We start from the raw sequence: 22,011 nt of genomic DNA, 5'->3' as shown, positions 1-22,011 counted from the left end.
ACAGCTCTCTCTGTCTTTGTAGCTGGTGCCTGTAAGTTCCTCTCAGTATTCAGCTGTGATATAGAATGGACTAAATGAAGGAAAAGGTCAGTTGCTGTTGTCAAGTAAACCCTTATCTGGATTTATGACAATGGTCTGGCAGAGAGGGGATATGTGAGGAGGAGAGGGCTTCATACATTGCTCCCTTATCCAGTTAACTGCACACTTACACATTGCTCACATTAACACAGGCACAAATATTCACACATGCAATAACACACTCTCTTTCTCAGCCCCTCTTTCTCTCTTTTGTCTCTCTCTCATACACATACACAACCCTGTCTAATTAATGCAGGGACCTGCTGGCAACCGAGAGCTGACCTGAAAAGAACCCTCTTCTTTCCACTTTTCGCCTCTCTCTGTCTGCTCTTTTTCTTATCAAACTTTCTTTACCATTTTTTGAAAATATGGGTTGACAGAAAGTGCAGCTACCTGTAACCTTAGCCATCAAATCTAGATCTTGCATAGCTACAGTGAGCCAGATATTAGCTGTCTCCTCTCCTTCTTTGCTGCTATAATTGAAAAGGAGGCCTGTCCATTAATGCTTGTTTGCATGCATGAGCGCTTGTGCATGTGTGTTTTTAGTGTGTGTATATGTGTGCCTTTGAGTAGGTCTGTGTGTTTGTGTTCGTGCTCCTGTAATTACTGCCAAGCATCCCTCTGATCACCCCAGCAGTCTCCATTCTGCAGACTACATTATTGAGCCGGACATGTTGTCCTTATATGGGCAGATATTACTCCTTCATCTCACTGTATTCTTTTATCACATTTGCCTGTCAGGATTTATGTTGGTACCAGTGTGTGTATTACATAGGTTTGTGTGTGTGTGTGTGTGTAACATATTACATTAACATATTAGCATCAAAATATACTTTAAATATGAAAAGTAAAAGTTATGCAGAATGTTTCATTTCTGAATTGTAATTAAATTATTGGATTCTTCTTACTTATTCATTAATGTGTGAATCACTTTAATGTTGCAGCTGGTAAAGATGGGACTTCCTTGAATTACTTTATATACTGCTGGTTATCTTGTTAATTCCCCCTAGGATCATTTCTTATCTTAACCACGAAAAATACATTACAATTGATTTTGTTCATTATGTTTTGTACTATCAAACATAAATCTGACAAGTAACTTAAGATATTAAATACATTTCTGGACTAAAAAGAACAATATTACCCTCAAAAGCATAATGGACCACAGTTGTAATAGTTAATTGTTGAAGACTGCATTTGCATTCGGATTGGGATCCCCCGCAACCCAACACAAATCTCATGAGAGCGAGAGTTTTATCTTTGCCACGGGTGGGAGCAAGCTAGCAGTCAAAAACAAAAATGTGTGGGTCACGCAGAATAATTAACATGAAGGTTGAAGATGTTAACAAGGGAAGTGGAAAAGAAGATAAAGGCATTGTATTACAATACAGAAGACAAGCAAAGCAAGCCACACATTTAGAGAAATTTCTCAGGAATATTACGGATAATAATTATAATACTGAATCCCAGAAACATCAGCATAACTGTAATAATGAATGTTATTATACACTAGAAGAGAATATTGCTACTTATTACTGACAGATGTGCCTGTCTTTTTTTTAATACAACAGTAAAATAAAGTGTTTTCCCTGCTACGGGGGAAGACTCAGTCTACTGATAATCAGTCTATTGTGAGAGTATGTATGGTCACAATGGACCTCATTTACTAATATGTGCATAGAAACGCACTTACTCTGCACATAAGGTAAGTGTGCAGGTAAAATCACCATCTGATTCATGACACGTGTGCAGCAGCAGATTTTGTTCTTAGCACTGTGGGTATGTTAGACAATCAGAATCACTCTAAACTGACAGATGCATGCCTGCTGTCTTCAATCAGCATACTGCCATGCCCCCATTTCTCTGTATTAGGAAATCCGTTTGCCCAGAGATGTATCATGGAGAACATGGTGAAGTTGTTTTCATGCACATATTAAGGCCCAGATGCACGTCTGTGTGTGTAATGGGAGTCAAAAACATGTTCGACTGCAGTATCTTTCAGCAAGGTTAGATATGCCATCTTACCACCTGTTTGGCAGTAAATCAGAATGTTTTTCATACCCTGCATGACTATTAATAGGTATTCAACCAGTTGACTACGAATGAACATATGCACAGTTTCTATAAAATAAAAACTGGAACACTGTTTTCACAGTTGATTTATTTTTAATTAATGTTTGATGAAGATGAAAGGGTGTCAGTTCCATAGTTATTTCATTCATTTGATCAGTGCATTAGCAATGGCTGTAGATGTTGTCCATCAAGCCCCCCCCCTTTTTTTTTTACATGATTACAGTTTTGATACATTGTGCATTTATTTAAAATGTCTATGACAGCTGGCCCTTTATCATTTATGTATGCGTATGGGCAGCCACTTCTAAATTTGTGGGCAGAGTAGGAACAAATTCAGATAAGAAATTACTGATAAATTCCAGATTTCTACAAAAATGTTCATGCGCATGGTTTAAGTACAGATCTGTGTGTACACACTGTTTGTGAACGAGGCCCAGTGTTTGCAGGTGCGGGCGGGAGCTGACACACAACCTGTGGCAATGGGTGGGCATAGATAACATACTCTGTGGGAGCTGGCAATAATGGTCAGAAATCCAGAGGGAGCAGGATTAGGAAACAGTTCTATGCAAGGCTCTAGATGGTAGTAGAAAATTTAAAAAGTCAAGCACCTGCCAGTATTACTTAAGTACAGTATTTGAGTGCATGTACCTTCCACCACTGCTTCTGATCAGGCTTTATTAAGTATGTGCACATGTCCTTGACTGTACATACATTTATGCATGGATCAGTGTTTGCATGTGTGTCTGTCAGCAGGGTGATTCTTAAATCTTATTCTCCTGCCATCATCTATCTGATTATGTGATCCAAAGGGCAGGAGTTCTCCCTCACCTCCAGCTTGCACGGTAATGAAAAAGGCTCAGATTATGAAAATAACTCCCTCCTGCTGCCACCGACACATATCGGGAGCAAATGGTAGCGCCTTGATTTCTCTGTTCCCTGCTCAGTTTCTTATGTAGACTGTGCGAGAGGCCTGGATGTCTGGTTAAAGATAGAGATGGAGATGGCAAACACATCGAAATTAGATCGGGATGATTAGATGCAGCACTTGACTTCCACAACGTTATTGAACAACTCCTCTGACTGACACTTTCACTCACTTCACTTTGGTGAGATGAAGATGGAAGTAAATGAAGAAGAGAAATGGCGGAGTGGAGAACTCAAGAATAGAGGCTCACTCATTGCTGTCAGTAATAAGTGAGGGATAAAAAAATGATGAATGCCTTTCCATAAAACTATCTTCAAAGTTTCATTTAGCTCTATTTTCCTGTAACTGAAATAGTCTTCACACATACTGAATCATACCCATGCTACTGTCCACGGCACTATTTATGAGGTTCTGTTCAAACTATACCGAACATAGCTGCATTCTGACTTGTCTTAGCTGCTTTACATTTTGTATGTTCTGTCTTTTTTCATGCATCATTGTTGTGTGCCTTGTAATTGCCCCATTCATCCATTAGTTATTCTCTATATTAGTTTATCTTGTATATACACTTTTGCTTCAGTTTGCGGTGGTTTCAGTATTTTGTGGTATTGGTTCTTACTGTGTGCGGTGACAAAGTCGAATCTTTTCTACTGTAAACTCTCATGCATGAGCATCAGAAAATAAGGGCTGGTCAATAAAAAAGGGCAGAGGTTGTTGCACTGATGGAATTAGAGCTGTGAAAATGTACATAATTAGGAATTCATCATGGCAAAGGGTATACATTGAGGAAGTTTTAAGTTTGCATAACTTGGCAAAACCTGAAATTAGGAATGAAAGCCCCTGTTAAATGCCAAAATAAAACCTGTTTTTCTCTGCCATTGAGAGCGAAAATATCATTCACTTTGCCATTGCCATAAGTTAATTAATAATAAAATGAGGCAACCACAGTGAAAAAAATAAATAAATAAACACTGAGTCCTCACTGTTTCACCTGGTCTATTGCAGGCTACATTTTGCTCAAAAACTGACATCCATTAAAAAATTGGTCTCATTTTGAACATAAGCACCTGCAGATTAAATCAGTTCTCAGTATGTTGTGATCCACTTGAGTTTGGCACCATACAAGATGAATAAATCCCTGTTTTTGTCATCTTTGCTGCCACTTTGACGGTAAGAGAGCTGGGAGATTTGATTCCACCGGGCGCAGGTGCGCTGCACTCCAACTTAGACCCAGTTTTATTCCACTCAAATTGTAGACAGATTTGTTGAGGTGGCAGTTTTTTTCCTTAACATTTTTGCTTCTACCATAAGTAAGTAGCAGGCTGTGTTGTTAAATTGTTTATTTTTGTTTCTATTTGAATGTTTATTGTTATTTGCTACTTTGTTGTGCTGCAGCCTATAAAAGTTAATACCAGTTATGATTGACCTGGATCAAAGTTTTATGGCTGTGTTTCAGTTTTTAAAAATACATTCATCCTCATAATCATGTTTTATTTATATTTTACATACAGTGCCTCATAGCAGGAAAACTCAGAATCTGATCTGTGTAACGTGCCACGGCTACGTAAACAATAGATGAGGTGTGTTTTTCGACAAGCTTCCAGGATGCTCTTGAAAACGGCTGCAGCACGTCTGCTGCAATTGTCTAGAGTGTCCGTGATCCACTCGGGCAGCTGCGTAACAGCTTGAACCTGCTTAAACGTGATTTCTTGAAATATCACGTTTTATGTAACTGATGATTACTTGTAGATTTGCCATTTTCATACAGGCCTAACCCTCGAGAACACTGTGCTCGTGGTTCTGGATAGTTTTTGTAAATCTGTTCAGGACTCTGTGGTCTATTGTTGGAGCAACATGGACAAAGACCTCTGTCCATGGTGCTGAAACTCTGTACCTTTGTTGTGGAGGACTGACTCTGCTTTGCTATAAGTCTCTCTCTTTAGTTATTAACTATAAGTGACCAAAGAAGCTCTGTACATGTTGTGACAGGAGCCCTATCAGATGACCCCCACACACATACACTCTGTTACATAAAGCTGAAAGCTGTTATTAGCGTTGTAACCACTTTGTATCTCAGAGCCATATACACGTCGCTGATGGCTGTCACCCTTATGGACTGCGTGCTGCTGGACGCTGACATCCCGGTGACTGACGACCGATGAGCTAACTGGCTAATGGTGGAGAGAGCATTGCTTAATTACTTGCTTCATGTGATGGGGATTGGAAGCAGCACCGAGGTGACATTTGGCTACATCATGTCCATCCTCTTAGTCAATTAGCCAACCGAGTGAAAGGGAATAAATGAGAATGGAGGGGATGCATTAGATTGTAGAGTGATGGTAAACATATTTTACCTGACAAGAAGATGAGTTTAATTCTGCATATTTATGCATGCGTGAACACATGCTGTCTCCAACTTTCTTGCTCAGTTTTGCCACCTGAAGGTGTCCACTCCTCTCATACACTCACGCTATAATTTATGTAATCATCATTGCCTGTCTTTCCAAAAGTCAGACGAGAAGCTGGGCAGCCTCCTGCGGCAAGAATAGAGATGGGACCCACTCAGTCAGTGAGAACTTTCCTTCGTTATTATTATGGAGCTGTCTGAATAAGTGAGAGCGTACAGAGATAAAACCGGGCTGTATATTTTCCAGCCAGTTACACACAGACACATATACACACGAACAAACATATTTTCTTGCCTATACTGTACAAAAAACACACAGCCACACACACTGTAATGGCCTATGGTTATATGTCTCTCTTTGATGTGGACCCAGGGGACACAGATTTATGACTCTTTTCTCCACAATCAGTTTTGGATTCAAAACACTGTTGAGCACCACACAAAAAGGGACTGCATGTGTGTGCAATCGCAGGCAGAGAGGCTGTATGTGTCCTCATGTTGTCTGGATGATACATGCACATAACATATTGAGCTGCACATAATGCACCCAAATTGAGATAGCTTCAGGATAAACTGTATGAATACTAAGTGATGGATATACAAGTGACTACAGAGAGATATTTGAATGCTTTCCTCTGTGAAGTGTGATTGCACCATTTCACAATCAATAACTGCAGCCTGCAGTTCTTGGAGTGTCTTGGAGTACATAAAATGACTTATTTCTCTACAACAATGTTATGATTGAAACAACCCCTGCCTCCTTGAAATCCCATTTATAGACTTAGTGTCCAGTTTATTATGTACACCCAAAAGTAATGCAGTCCAATACAACAGCCCTGCAAAAAACCTACTACCTTCATGAAGTTTACGATGTTCTGTTTTGTTTTAGTTTTTTTTTAATTGCTGCAAGAGTGGTTTTGATTCAACTGTATGATTTAGTCTGTGGTGCTGTTAAGTTCTGCATTTTACAGATAGGTGCTTTTGTTATTTAGCCTAAAGCTTTACAAATGCACACATATCCAGATAATAAATACTAGTTGTTGGAAAGAAGAACATGTAAAACATGGAAAAAAGATTTTTCACACTAATGTTCCTGCGAATATATAGGACTATTTAATTGCTACGGAGGTGACGTTTCAAGCATCGCTGTTATTGAGCCTACCCTCATTCATATAAATGGGATGGACAGAATATAGAAACACCTGTCAGTATTATACTATCCAGTTCAGCAAACTGGCTGTTTTATGTCTGTGCTTGGGTTTAGGCAATAAATGCACTTAAGTTAAGGTAACGGAACAATCTTGCTTTCAGTTATATTTTAATAAACCACTGGGGCCTCATGCAATAAGCAAAATTAAAATTAATTTCCTCTTATTTTTGTTTGTATCCACAATTTGCTTTGCACTGGTTTCTGGGAAAATTCTGATGATATTATAAAAAAAAGAAAAGAAAAAAAATTGTTGTTCACAGTACACAAATTGTTGTCTAACGCAAGGACAACACGTTTTTAATTTGAGAAACATAATATTATATAAACAACATTAGATTATTTTATTTTTTTCAATTATTACTCAGAATTTATGGGCTGAAGATATACTTTTGGTCCATTGATAATAGTTAAGACCATAAAGAACTCTTGGATGATATTGCATGCATTCAGCTTCTGAATGCCTTTCATACTGCTCTTCTCTGGCCATCCAGAAAACGCGTTTTTAGAGATCACACAGATCTGTTTGATGAGACGGATGAATAGCTGCTGAGCTGTTTCAGATTGCCAAGAGCACTGCTTTCAGATTACTCACTGGAGCCTTACTTAGGCAAAACATGTGTCAGTCAAATTCGGTGCCTCCACATCGGCATCTCTCGAATACTTAGGCATGTACTCACTGTCCATGTGAGTATTGGCACAACACCTGCCCTTATGTAGTATTAAGGGGGAGTTACCATGCTAATAACAAACAATCAGCCATACACCTCCAATTTATGATCCACTGGGATTCATCATTCAGCACACCTGGGAGCAGATTTGTATGGTTAAGAACGTTTGGTGTGTCTAGAGTTTTTGTCTTATTTTGACTCTTAGCAGAAATCTAAGTGAAAATGTAAGCCTAATGTAGGTGAATGTTACTGCATGAGACCCATTTTGTCTAGGTCTGTCATAAAATTACATTATTACTCATCTAGGTAAGCAACAGTTATCAGGGGATGTCCATACATATCTCACAATATTGTTGTCATGTTTACGTGTGTTTGTTTATGTGAGAATGTCACCAACAATTTCAGCCAACACATTACATAAATAAAATGCAGGATTTTCACTATAATTAGAGGAATTGGATGCAGCGCCTAAGCATTTTTTTTTTCCACAGCGCCTACATTTAATGAACAGAAAAGAAAATGATGCATAGACACATTTTGCTGTCAGTTCTGGTCGAATCAAGAGTTCATTGCTCTTTGAAAGGATGTACTTGCATTTTTTTTGCCATTATAATATCATTGTATCAGTGGCACAAAATAGTCTTAAATTGAACATTTTACCGATGCATTTAGCTTAAACATTTTTGTGACTTGCAAGACAAGTTAATTAGCAATATTTCTTACTATGTGAATAGAAAACACACTCTGGATGGCATCATACTTTATTCAAAACATGATTGTTGTTGCAAATTAATTGTATGTAAACATAATTTTGTAGCAGGCAGGACTAGATTGAAAAGAAAGCATTACACAGTGAACCTTTACCATGTCTTTAGATTTTTAAATGAGCTGCCTCTTCTTTGTTAATCACAGACACTGATTTTGGCCTGTATACAGACTCTCATAATACTATTGTAAACAGAGCAGCATTAGCAGTTATCCTCAAGAACCTCCCAACACCACCCGACCCCAGCAGCCTCACTCCAAGGGCTTAGCAAGAGGAGCCCCACAAATCTGGATTCAACACAAACGCGACTTACCCGGGAATATTACCAACACAGGAAGCACACGCTTGTCTCAATCACATTCATATGCAGGAGGATTTATTTTTTCATTTTAGATTAAGGAAGATCGTTTGAGCGTCTCAATAACAGGGTCTCAAAATAAGTAATCTCACGTTAGGAGGGAGAAAAAGAGGAGGAGACTATATGTATTTGTGGATGGTAGTTTATGGTAAAGCTTGGCATCAAGGACCAGATGAGGATACACTTCCAGCCTTTGTGAGTGAGTTCATAAAACACAAATCGTGCATTTCAAGTGGCTGCATAGGCAGAGCGTATAGCTCGTTTAAGCACGCATGTCACCAGGGCTGCCAACCATAAATTAATGAATCAAGTTGAAAATGTCAAAGCAGGTCCCAGATCGCTCTGCTGTGGCTCAGCTGTAGAGCACTGTCAGCACCAGGCAGCTAACTGATGGTAAGAGGCCTCACTGACAAAACAAACAGAAACACACACACACACACACACACACACACATACACGCTGTCTGCCAAGTCTTCCATTTCTCTTGTTATAAAAAAGGTCATTCTTGTCTCCTCTCCCCCTCTCTCGCTTCAGTGGGTGGTCAAATCGCAGCTCTGTAGCCCAAAGTATGTATCGGAGAGTGATTACCGCATATGTTGATACATCATTATTATGTACAGTATGTCTTGCTGGCACTTTTTTTTCTCCTTGTATATGAAAATGTTCTGTTGCGACCAGATTGACATTCTGATTTCCCGTCAGCGCTTTACATCCAGCTCAGATCCATCATACCCTGACAACAAGCACTTCCTCTGTCCAGATTGTCATTAATTTACAGCGGGTGTGTGTATTCATGTATATGTATCCTTGGGTTAAGGAAAAGTCATCACACAGCTACAATAAGGACAGGAGGGTGATAATCATCTCCTCTTCACATTCTTCTTTTCATCACCACCTTGTCTTTCTTTGCCTTTCATCTCCCTCTTCTCCTCCATGTGTGCCTGCAGCAACATGGGATTGATAAGGAGAGGATAAACAGCATGATGTGGAGAGCAGCTGAGTTCTCGAGGAACATTATGTACTGTAGTTGTTTGGAGGCTTCACAAAGACACCAATCAAAACTCACACATCAGGCTGTAATTATAAAGATATAGATTCCTGAATCCTACTTGTTAGCATTTTTCCTGTTAATGTGCGGTGTGATTCATTATAAGCATAAATATCTTACAGAAACGCCTAAAGCTAAACCACCAGCTGACAATTCTTAGTTTCAGTCAGCAGTAACTCAAAGATAAGCACAGGACATTTTTCTTCTCCCAGCAACATCATCACATGTGCAGCCAGAACATCTTTCCAGCTCTGTAATCAATAATGTACCATTTTCATGAACATCCATTCCAGAAGTTACTAAAACACGAGCCAATGATTTTCTCCCAGCCTTTAAGTGCGTTTTTTACACATGCTTAGATGCAAAATACCCTCTAAACAGCTCTCACAGACACTGTATATATGGTTGGATTGTCACTTAAATGTATAGACTCGTGCACATCTGTCCGTGGTGATGTGGCTAATGAAGCTTGCTGCAGTTATTCATTCACACAGACAAGCAGCACTCAATTATCACAGACATCTCTCAGAACTGAGGCACCATATATAGGGCTCGTTTCATATCCGTCACCTATATCTCTCTGTTTGTGTCTCCCATTTAACCTACTTTCATACAGTATATTAATGGTAGACAAACACTTGAGAATATAAACATTTCAAACATCTACAAAGCGGCAGGGTGCAACCTTTAACTTCAAAACATCTTCAGTGTTGCTTTAATACAGTTCTTTAATGGAGTTTTTGTATCTGACCATTTTTCAGGATCAAAAACTTCAATTTACTATTGGGGGAGAAGAAAGTGAAGGTAAAAACATTATACATCATTTTTATTTTCACTCCTTGACACCACATACAGGTGCAGTATTTACATCTGGTGATTTAGGAGCCCACTGTAGACATTTCACTTCATACAAGTGTTCATAAGGCACTCTTCAATTTCTCTTAACTGTGTATAGAGTTGTTTATGTCATCTTTTAATGTAGGGACATTATGAGGCTGGATTGTTTTCTATGCAGAGAGCCTGTCTCCCTGTGTAATGGCCTCCTTGACTGTTCGGACTACACAGCGCAATCAATAGATGGAGTGACTCGCAGTAGATAGATGCTCTGTCTCCGAGAAATTACATTTGTATATTACTGAATTGTTTTCCTAATGATGTTGCAGTGACAACATAATTGCTGCTTGCGTTATGTTCACAGATGAAGTTTCTTTGAGTTAATGAAATACTGCATTTCTGCTGTTTTAGTAGGGTGGTGACCAGGTGTTTGGTGGACATACAGAGTGCAGGACTGTGACACCAAAGTCCTGAGTTTGCATCCACACTCCTCTCCAGGCTCAGACTGGACGGTCTGGCAATTCTGACAAATGCCAGATGCTTGAGGCTAATGCTGCACGATGTTTCTAAAGTTCAGACTTATTTAAAAAAATGCTCCTCTTTGTTGTTAGGTTTGGGGCAGCTAAAAAACGTAGTTAAGGTAAGCGAAAAGGTAGCCCAGTAGTAGCTCACCTGGTAGAGAGGGCGCCCCATGTGCAGGAGCTGTGTCCGTGCTGCAGCGGCCGTGTGTTCGCTTCCACCCTTGGCCCTTTGCTGCATGTCACCCCCTCTTTGTCCCCTTTTCACACTAATGTATCTATCCTATCAAACAAAGGGAAAATCCCCCAAAACTAATCTTAAAAAAGGTATTAATAAAAACATAAAGCTGTAGTTGAAGGCTGCCCCCCTGAAAGTAAACAATTCAGTCTGAGACCCCTCAATCAAATTCGGCCCTTTAGTCGAGCAGTTCTCTTTGTTTGTTGTTTGTTTGTCAGTCAGTAAACTGTTTCTTTAGATTCTTCTGTAGATTTAGCTGCAGAGTAAGAGCTCCTCGCTCTCACCCCGCTCTCTGATACATGCAGCTGTAGATCCAGACCCAGGGTGAGTCTGAGTGAGACAGAGGCAGCTGTCATGCAGAAGAGAGGCTTTGCCTGGTCAGGCTCCAAGATAATGTTATCTTCTGCTTTCTGCATAGAAGTGGGGAATTTACAGCTAAAAGCAAAGTAATATCATGTAGTCTGTGGCTTATTGTTATAAGTAGTGTCGGCAAAAATTGTTGTTGCACAATTCCAATCTGCCGTTAGCGTAGGCATCATGCATTAGCTTGGAGGGCTAACTTGGCTTGTTTACATGGATGTCCCTTTTGTCCTGAGGGTCCCACAGAATCTCAGTCAAACTGCATAGAAAAAAAGGAGCAAATATTTGTACTGAACAACCAAATCTGAATCGATTGACATAATTCTGAGTTGGGTACAACCCAATTGAAGCCACTATGGCTAGAAAGTTAAAAAAAAAATTATTAGGAATTACCCTTTAGATGATCCATCTCATTTAAAAGTACTATATAACAATTTGACAAAATATTTTAAAAACAAAACAATAAATTACAAATTACCAGACACACAAAATCGGGAGATCATGCTCCAAACACACAATAAAATGGATCCAGTCATACATTAGGCCTAAAGATAGTGTAAGTGGTAGTGTTAAGTATTAAAGCTGTAGAACATAATAAAACAAAATTGTAGTGGTTAGCACATCGCAAGACTGCCTATTTTGGCATTTAATGTATGAAATGCATTGTTGGTCAGCATTCTGCTTATTATATAGTTTCAACATTTATGCAAGTTGCCAGCAGTTATTTAACAATGTTTCCTCATTATGTGAATAGATAATGTAATTTGCTCAGTATAACTTTCCTCAAATGTATTTGCTTTTTCATATTACTTTTATATACATGCATGTATTCTCTAGCAGACAGGGCTGTAATATGACAGCATCCAACAGCATATGGTTGGTAGTTTGTATTCTAGATTGCAGGCACTTGGTTTTCTCCATATGTTAAAGTGAAAGATGACTCATCAGATCATATTGCTGACTGTTAGGCAGAGGTCCAACTTTTTCTGTTCCTTATGCTGGTGGTTCCTGTAGTCTCGGGATCAGGACCTTCACAAGGCTTTGTTACCGTGGATGCAACTAGGGGTCAGGAGTTGATCACTCATAGGTATAAAGTAAGTAAAGAAAAAAAATTCGGCTTCAGAAAACTATGCATATTTTTTCAGGCTTTTCTCAAATCTTTGCTCCTGTTTTTTTGAAATACTAAAGAGATTACCCCTCTAATATAGAAACAATCTGAGAAAAGAGACAATCACTCCTTGACTAAACTGCTCACAGTTTATAGACACACAGCCCTTGATGGTTAACAAGAAGATAAGGGTCAGAATCACAGGGATCTAATCAAAAGGTTGGAAATCACTGCCTGATTCTATCTGAACGTTTCCTAGATACTCATGAAAGTTCTTCAATCACGTGAAATATTTTTTTGCTACTTGGCTACCAATTGTTGCAATCATAGTCTCCAAAATATATCACATTTTATAGATATTGCAGACTCTCTAGTTAATCGTATCTCCACTAGAGTGTAAGTGTGTCTACAGTGGAAGGGTATTTATTGTACAGTATATAATGCAGTTGTCTCAAAGTGAACAGATGGAAGAAACTACACTTGCAAAATTGCGATTCTCCTGCAGATACTGGACGCTCGGGGCTGTTGACGAGTACAGTTTTGTCACCTTGCTTTGCCATCAACCTCAGGGCCAGATGCACTTCGAATACTTCCTGTCGAATGTGGTCTGTCTGCCACAGACTACACACATACATATTTTACCTTCTGCTGTAGTTTATATGTGTCCCAGAGCTGTGACTCAGCAGTGCATAACCCGGCTCCTGATAGTGGGGGAGTTCAGTGTGACTGAACACAACGCCAGAAGCTTTGGTTGATCGTTTACCTCTTTGCCGGTCCCTATGGAATCTACATCAAGCCTGAATCCATGTTGACGAAATTATTAGAAAAAATCCTGAAAAAGCACAAAGAGCACTTCTACGGTCTGTGGAGTTAGTATAGCATCACTGAGGCTTCAGTTAACTCACAGTATCTGCGCTGTCCAAGAGAAATCAAGCGTACATCAAAATAGATCAAATAAAAGACAGTGAAGCGATGACTTCCTTTAAGAAAACATCAGCAGCACCAAAAAACAGGACCGGTTTTGACATTTTGATTGAATGGAGGCATGACTGAGTTCGCATGCTGTTTGAACTTTTCTAAGCCTGAGGAGGATAAGATCATCAGGTACAGGAAGATTCAAACAGATGGTTGACATATGCCTAGGAACAATGTTGTGTTTATCGGTTCTGTTATTGAGGAAATACATTTAATAGTACAACATGTTCTCTAATATCTGTAGCTATTAAAGGTCCAGTGGGTAGGATATAGTGGGATTTTTGGCAGGAGTTGAGTATAATAGAACAAGTATATTTTCCTTTGTGTATAATAAGCTTAAGAATCCTTGTGTTTTTGTTACCTTAGAATGAGACGTCTATGTCTACATAGGGAGCGGGACCTTGTTTGTGGAGTTAACCATGTTTCTACAGTAGCCCAGAGGGGACAAACAAAACACCGGTTCCAAATAGGGCCATTCACATTTTCATGTCAGCCACCATATACATCTGCTGGAAATTTCTTGTACCAATTAATGTTGTTTTCTAACTTTTATGATTGAAATGTCATCTTTCCGGCCTAGTGGAGGACATTTCAACTTGGTTGCTAGGAGCTTCATTTTGGGCATTTTATGTAATTTGCATAATAAGCTTATTAATTACCAAATTATTAAGCTTACCAATTCTGCTTCTGATTTAGTCAGAAAGTTCTCAGGGTTTACATCCATGTTTGTGATGTCCAGAAATTCACCTGTTACCATGGTTAAGTTTTTTTAATTAACATAATTTGCATAAATTATGTAAAGAGTTAGGTCAAAATCAGGAAATAGTTGTACTTTTTCTTTTAGTCAACTTACAAAGGTGATTTTTGAGTTAAAATGTATGTTTTACTGTCCAGAAATTCATTTTTTTTGCCATCAATCATACAACCTTTTCTCATTAGCATAATTAGTAGGTGTGTAACAGTACACAAGAAGACTGTGACACGAAAGACAGAATGGCAACAGAAGACTTGACATTTGTTTCACACTCTTGTTTCAGAAATGTTACACCCCAAATAATATGCAATGAGGAGCGTCAAAGATGCACTGATTTGTAATGTTAAACCACTTTATTCAGTAAGTTTAACGGTTTAAACGCCTGGGTGTGAATCAGAAAGTTTATTACACATTAGCATGTAGTGGGTGAGTCGCCTGTTTCTTACATGACAAACAGTATTGGAGAAACACTGATTTGTAATGTGAAACTACTTTATTCAGTGTTTTTACCAGTTGTAATCACCCAGTCCATTTGTTTAGCAGAGGAAGAGACCTCTGCAGATTATTCAACTCGAAATACAAAAATGTCCTTAACTATGAACAAAGGGATTATAGCCGGGAGAAGTTTCAGCGACTGCTAAACACCACTAAATTGCCCTAAATTTCACATACTGCTCCTTTAATCTTTTTTTTCCATGTTTGATTTTTTTAAAATAAATGTTTAATCTGTGAAGAAAATACTTTGATGTATAAGTAAAATTATTGTGGAATACTTTAGTGCATGTTGCTGTCTTTCACTCCTCCGCAAGATCTTTCCATACAGTAGTTACAGTGACTCGACATATTTGCAGAGGTGGCCTGAGTTCAGTTCCTGTAATTTTAAGATGTTTTTGTTTTACTCAGCCAAATGCCTTTATTTAAGTGAATGAAATGAGTCGGTGAAACAGACCTTTTAAAATCCTTTCAGAACCGTGCCTGATAACAGGGTACTAAAATGCTGACCCAATAAAGAGTTGGTTATCTGAGGCCAGCAGATGACTTACAGAAACAATGCTCATGGCTGGGAGAAACAACACATGCACACACTTACTTGCACACAGCTGGGTCTGAGCTGGGTTGCAGAGATAAAAAAAAAAAGTTCTCAAAACACATTAACATTTTGCATTTTTTGCATTTAGCCAGGGCTGCTATCATGACTCACTTGAGACAAACACAGAGACTAGAAGCTGTGTACTTGTTGAACTTTGGTAATGTAGCCTGATTTAGCACCATTATGCTAAACCAAAAATGTTGCTTTTTCCACCTTGTCCTCTAAACCTTAATGATCTCATAAGTCTTGCAAACATATTTACTGTAGTGTCTTTGTGTAGGTTTACTCGTGTGTGTGTGCGCGCGGGTGCACGTGTGTGTGCGCGCGTGTCTGTTTGTCCATGACCAGGCTCATGTCCACTACTTTTATGAGGCTTTTGACTTACACCCTTTAATAAGAAAGCGTTGTGGGAATTTTTGGTGTCTTGGCTCTTTTCCAGAATTATAAGCCCATCCTCAGATGTTGTGCAGTGATAAAGTTGTCAACTGAATATTACCCACCCAGAGAGAATTTACTCCCTTTTATAAATGTGTGTGTGTTTGCTCAGCCTTGTGTCTTGGTCATGACATTTACTTTCAGTATTATTGCCACATGAAGGCTGACAGACTTTAATTGCACAAAAAAACCCTTAATTTCTGCCCTTGCTTTTTTTCACCTCTCTGGTTTACAACATTTGAATGATGTCTGTGTTCTGCTACTTTGGAGTTTTTCTCCCCACGCAAACACATTTGAATGACCCACATTTCTACCATCCTGCCCCAGAGACTTGCTCTCTCAGTGGGGGAAAGTTCCAGGTTTAACCCGCTTCTCCTCCCTGGATGTCTGGACTGCTCAGTAGTGGTAAAACGGCCAATGATTGATGCTCGCCGCATAAAGCTCTCACTTTCTCTGTGTGTGTGTGTGTGTGTGTGTGTGTGTGTGTGTTCCCACAAATTAAGTCTTTTATGGGGAGCATAGTAGGGTGGTGTATGGAGTTTGTTAACCACAGGCTGGCTAGGTCTCTCCACTGCATGTGGATAAGAGTTTATGATCATTATAATATAACAGTTACAGTAATAGCATGTGGTAGATTAATATGCAATAAACAGTCTGAAAAAGTGCAGATACATTTAGAGCTATCTCTTATTTATTAAGTAATTATTCCACTAGTTTGTAAGGCCAACTTGGGTGCATAGTGCCTCTGATTTCCTTTCTTTAGCCATATTCACAGGACAAGTATTATCTAGGAACCTCTAGTAGTTTGTAATAACTGTTAAGGTCATTTGTGAGCTTAATCATGTGTGACTCAGCCATGTCCACAATTTGTCAAGTAAAAATTCTGCATATACATACAAACAGAAAGGTTATGTGGTAATACTTGTCCCATGCCGTGCAAATTAGCATCCCATGGTTGTTTTTCCCTTTTTTTAAAAAAATTTATTTATTTAGTTAGTTTTTTTGTTTCTCCATGCCTTTTTTCTGCTTCTTTCCTGGTCAAGAATTAACATTAGCATTTTTTGGGGGATAGTTCACTAAACCAAGCCCTGACTGGCACATAATGTCAATGACCACAACTTTAAAAATACTAGAAAACCAACAGCTCCTTTTCAGAATGCAAGATTCAAGACTTGATACTTAATGTCATGTCAACACGGTTGATAGGAATAAGCGTCAGTGTAGTTCTAAAAAACTATTCTAAATTTAAATAAATTAAAAAAAACAACAAAAACACAAAAAAACTCACAAACATTTAGTCGGCCACAAAAACAGTTGACAGAAATGTGCATTCATACAAAAAGGCAAATTTAAAATATCATATAGCAAATTAATAAGTAAAAGAGTCCTCAAAGTGCATGTACTGCTGCATCTTTTGTGTAAGTGCTGGCTTAGAATCGTGGAGGTTGTCATTACTGCCCAGAACGTTGTCCAGTGCCTCCACTATTTGGGATTTTCACCCTCTTCTTTATCAACGCACGCTTGGATTTGAGTATCACGACACAAAACATAAAAGCATTACTAAAAACAATTGTTTGCACAGCGGTCCTCAATGAAAACAACAAAACATGCATACATACACAATGATAGAAACAAACTTTTGTTTGTAGAATTGCTTTTCTCTTGGCTTTGTTTAACATGCTTGTGAGGTTGTTCTATAAGGAGATCCCAGTATAGAAAAATGAGCGTCTTGCTATTTAACTAACACGAGGAACACTACATGACGAGGCGCTTGCTCTTGTGTTGCGACTCTGTTGGCTTCCAACCACATTAGTCTGGCAGTTAATATAGTCTGGGCCCCTTTTCTGAATTATGCCAAACATATGGTCATGTTTCATTTGTTTAATTCAATCTCCAACTTGTAATCTTCAGCTTGCTTTATTTCTATACGTCCTATGCATCCTGGCAGGAGCATTGTGCATGTAGTGCTGCAAAAATAAAACCTTCAACATCATATCTGGGGAATAATGTCTGGAAATTCTAGCAACATACAGATTTCCCTTATACCATGCCAGGGGGAATGGGGATTTCTGTATCACCTGAGGTCCCCTGGTAATACTAGTCCCATGGGAATAGGGCTTTATACTGTAAACTCAGATGAGGACAAAATATGATTTTTTGCTTGGTCTCTTGCAGTTGCAGCACTCTGTTTACTGTGACTTGCATTTTGCCAGTAAAAAGAAAGATAGGAATAATCTTGTCACTGCAATTTAACACAGACATGTGTTGCCTGTGATAGATTTTGCACACTGCCAGTCCACAGCTGTCTGGGGTTGGTATGCTCTGTCTGGCTGACCCCCCTCTGAATGCAGATTAGTAATGGGAGAGAATGAGACAGACAGAAAGAGAGTAAAGGAGAGAAGTACTCCTCATCTTCCCCTGAGAAACTCATCTCATACACGATTCTCCTTGGAATGCCTTGGGGGATGCTGGGAGTCGGAGGCACTTGAGTTGCTTGACTGTAGTTTTTGAGCTAAATTGTGCTCCAGCTGAATTCCCCGTGGATTAGCCCAACACAGCAGCTGGCCTGACTGGCAACTCAAAATCGTACCCACTGTCACTTCAATGCCCACAGTATAATACAGCAAAGTCCACCACAACCTTCGCTGCAGTGATGAGACATTATTAATGGGTCATCAGCCCTCTAACACCTAATAGTGTTGACGTGAAGATGGAGTTTGACAAAAATTTTCCCTGACAGCGTGTCTAAATATGTGAGAGATGGTGAGAGAGAAAAGGAGGGGTGGAAGGGGGGGGGGTGATGCTATTAAACTGTTTTAGAGACCTTTTTACTGAGAGAAAAGGTGGAAGATCAGGCTGATTTTAAGAGAGCGCTCAAAAGGCTTTGCTTATTGCAGGGGTGTTCAATTTAATGTATCGCACTGAGGATCGATTGTCATTTTCTGTATGCCTGCACAAGCTTCTTAGCAGCCTTACAGTGCTTTTGAAACACATAAATAACCATGCATACACCATACTTAATGAACATATTAGAACCACTTATAGCACAGTGTGGCCTCTAACCGACAACTACAGTATATTGGAGACTAAAACTTTTAATCTGCATCTAATTGTGGACAAAGTTTACTTTAAAGTCGATGAAATATAATGCATGGAAATCCAACATGGCACTAACCACATTTTTTACAACAACACATACACACAGCGACAGCTGGAAGACAACAGTAAAATCTGATTACCATGACAACACAGTCTGTTAAGTGCCTTGTGCTTTTGCATGTTATAAACTGTTGTAATAAATTAGTAGACAGCAGAAGCAAAAAGTACATTGTCACAACAGCACTGACGGAAGTCTTGACATCTAACAAATACTTGACTTATTCACAAGTTTAGATTCTTATCATATCAAGTAGGCTTGATAATTTAAAGGAGCATTGTGTAAGATTTAGGAGGGTTTAGTGGCATCTAGCAGTAAGGATTGCAAACCGTAGTGGGGGAAAAAAAAGAAAAAGAAAACGGAAATCAACCTTACTCTAGTCTCTTCCTCTCTCAAACAAATGGACCAAGTAAAACTGGTTAAAAACACTGAATAAAGCAGATTCATGTTACGAATCAGTGTTTCTCGGACGTCGTTTGGCATGTCACGGGCCACTAGAAGTCTCTTCCACTCCAAATAAATGGACCTGGTGTTTAAACCACTAGAAACACTGGATAAAGCAGTTTCCTGTTAAAAAATGTGTTTACACTACTCATTGTGAAGGGGCTACTAACTATGGCAGAAGACTAGAAGATGTGAACGGCCATTGTTTGGTTTGTCCATTTAGGGCTACAGTAGAAACATGTTAGTCCAACATGGCAATCTCCATAGACGAGGACCTGCTCCCTCTGTAGACCCGCTCCCTCTGTAGATATAAAGGGCTCATTCTAAGGCAACAAAAAACACAGTGATTCTTATTTTCAGGTGATTTTTCACTAAAGAAAACATACTTGTTAAATTATATTTTTGCCAAAAGATTCCCCTAAATCCCACACACTAGACCTTTAAATGCCATTTTAAACTCCATACAAACTGTTGGAGTATATCACCTGTCATACCAAGTGGATCCCTCTTCCTCTAAACTCCAAGTCTGCACCAATCCTTGGTCAAGTCACTAACCACATGCTAATATATGCTAATCCAGTCTGAATTTACACACCACTTCTAGCCAATGAGCTCAGCTAGAACAAAAGGCTGGAGGTAACCTTTCTCTCATCACTCAGCCGCAGCAGCTCAGGATAAAAGTCTTTTCAGGGAAGAAGATATGCACAGAGACACGTTCAGCCTTCAAAACAGCTCCTGCTGTGCTCGCTTGATTCTTCCACCACAACCTCTAAATGTGTATAAGTGAGGAAGCTCTAAGTGAGATTTCAGAGCAGGTAAAAAAAGACAGAGTAGTATCCGGTTTTTATCTGTGTGCATTTCAATAGCACTTCAGCTAACGAGGCAGTCCTTTGGAAATCTCCCAGAGAAGGACTTTTCTTCCCTCCACATTGAATTTGGTTGAAGCATGTGTTCCTGCACCACTAGAGTTTTCTTTTACCCTTCTCTGTGAGTGGAAGGCAGAGTGTGAAAAGCCTGGTTAACCTCAGTCAGGGCCTTGGGGGATACCAGTGCTGTATGCTACATGTCAGAGGCTTAATGATGGCTCACACTCAACTCCAGCTCTACTCTGCCTCCACAGTGTGAATGTGCACACGGACTGAGTGTGCATGTGGGCTCGTGTGTGTATGTGTGTGTAATTATACATCCGAATGTGCCTCTGTGTGTGTTTCTAAGATCAAGGGTTAACTACATAGGGCATGATGTCAAAGGCAGGTCTTTGGTCGGTGAAAACACTGCCAGCTCCACTCAGCTGTTACCATGGAGACAGCTCTGCCAGTGTTATCAATGTTATCTACATTGATTTGGTCCCGTTTGCAAATTGCTGTCCAAGTGAAGGGCTTTTTTGGAAGATTTTAAGGCACCATCGCTCAACTCAATTGTTTCATGTTGATAATTGACATCAGGGAATCAGTTGCAATTCAGATTTTCAGATTTATTCAGACTTGTATTTTTCTTTCCTTTTTTTTCTGCCACCAGGTTTCAGTTGGGCATTATAGCAACAGTCACAGGCGCAGCTCCATAACTGACACTGCTACATCCAGTCTTTGTAGGCAGATATTAACAGGCATCTTTTACCTACTCCCCAATGCCCTTGTTAGAGCATTGTTTGTAGGTACTCTTTTTATTATAGCTGTTTTGCAATTACTGATTCAGTTTGCCTCCAACCAAGCTGGTCATACTAGCTGTGCTTATTCCAGGGCTTTATGAATCTGCTTCATGCACATACTGAGATTAGAGGGGAAATGAGAGAAATTGCAGGGAGATAGGGAGTTCCCATAGAGTCAGACTCACTTATGTTTCTCTATGTTTTTATCATTCTGTGTTTTCGCTCATAATGCAGACACTTTTGCAGGTCACAGAGCTTTTTATTTATTTATTTTTTCCTCAGCACCACTTTGTGGTGTTTTACTAGCGGGGATGATAATCTGTCGATCTGGCTGAAGCTGATCAGATTGATGAGATTTGGAGCTTAAGCAGAATCAAATGAGTGCAGACCTTTAGACACAGTGCTATTAACAGTTAAAGTTCACTTTCAGTGCTGCTCCATCTGTGCCCAGAGTATGCTCTGCACTCTGGTAATGTGGTGCAATGTTTTGTGCTTTGTTTTCCGTGGTATAAGGGACATTTTGAATAATTTGACATTTGTGTTTGGACACAAAGTGAAGAAAATTCTAGCTTTAAATAATTGCCACAATTTTGCTAGTTTCACAGACCAAACAGCTGAATAATTCTTTATTTTTTGTTATTCTAGTTTGATTGTTACTACACTAATTTTTCTTTGTACTACGTTTTTAAACTTACTCTTGTTTTAAGTCATGTTTTTTTTTTCTGATTTATGATCACCATTCTTGAACTGCTTGTCCAATACTGTTTTCACAGTTTCAAAACAGCTTTCAGTGAAACTTTAAAAGCAGTCTGCTGTCTTTAACCATTATTGGAAGTGTGTTTAACATGTATATTAGAAGAACTTCACGCGTAGTGAGGGCAGAGGATCTGATCTTAACGATATGTTAAGATAAGTTA

General features: G+C 39.2%; 1 long non-coding RNA gene across 1 annotated transcript in view; it reads left to right on the top strand.

The window, feature by feature from the left end:
• LOC148188724 (uncharacterized) overlaps window positions 1-22,011 on the top strand; it is a 232,205-nt gene that overhangs the window by 123,500 nt on the left and 86,694 nt on the right. The window lies entirely within an intron of this gene.

Source organism: Plectropomus leopardus, chromosome 9, assembly GCF_026936395.1.
Source record: "Plectropomus leopardus strain MGB_pleo_1.0 chromosome 9, ASM2693639v1, whole genome shotgun sequence".
Classification (NCBI taxonomy): domain Eukaryota; kingdom Metazoa; phylum Chordata; class Actinopteri; order Perciformes; family Serranidae; genus Plectropomus; species Plectropomus leopardus.
This window is presented reverse-complemented; position numbering and strand designations above follow the sequence as displayed.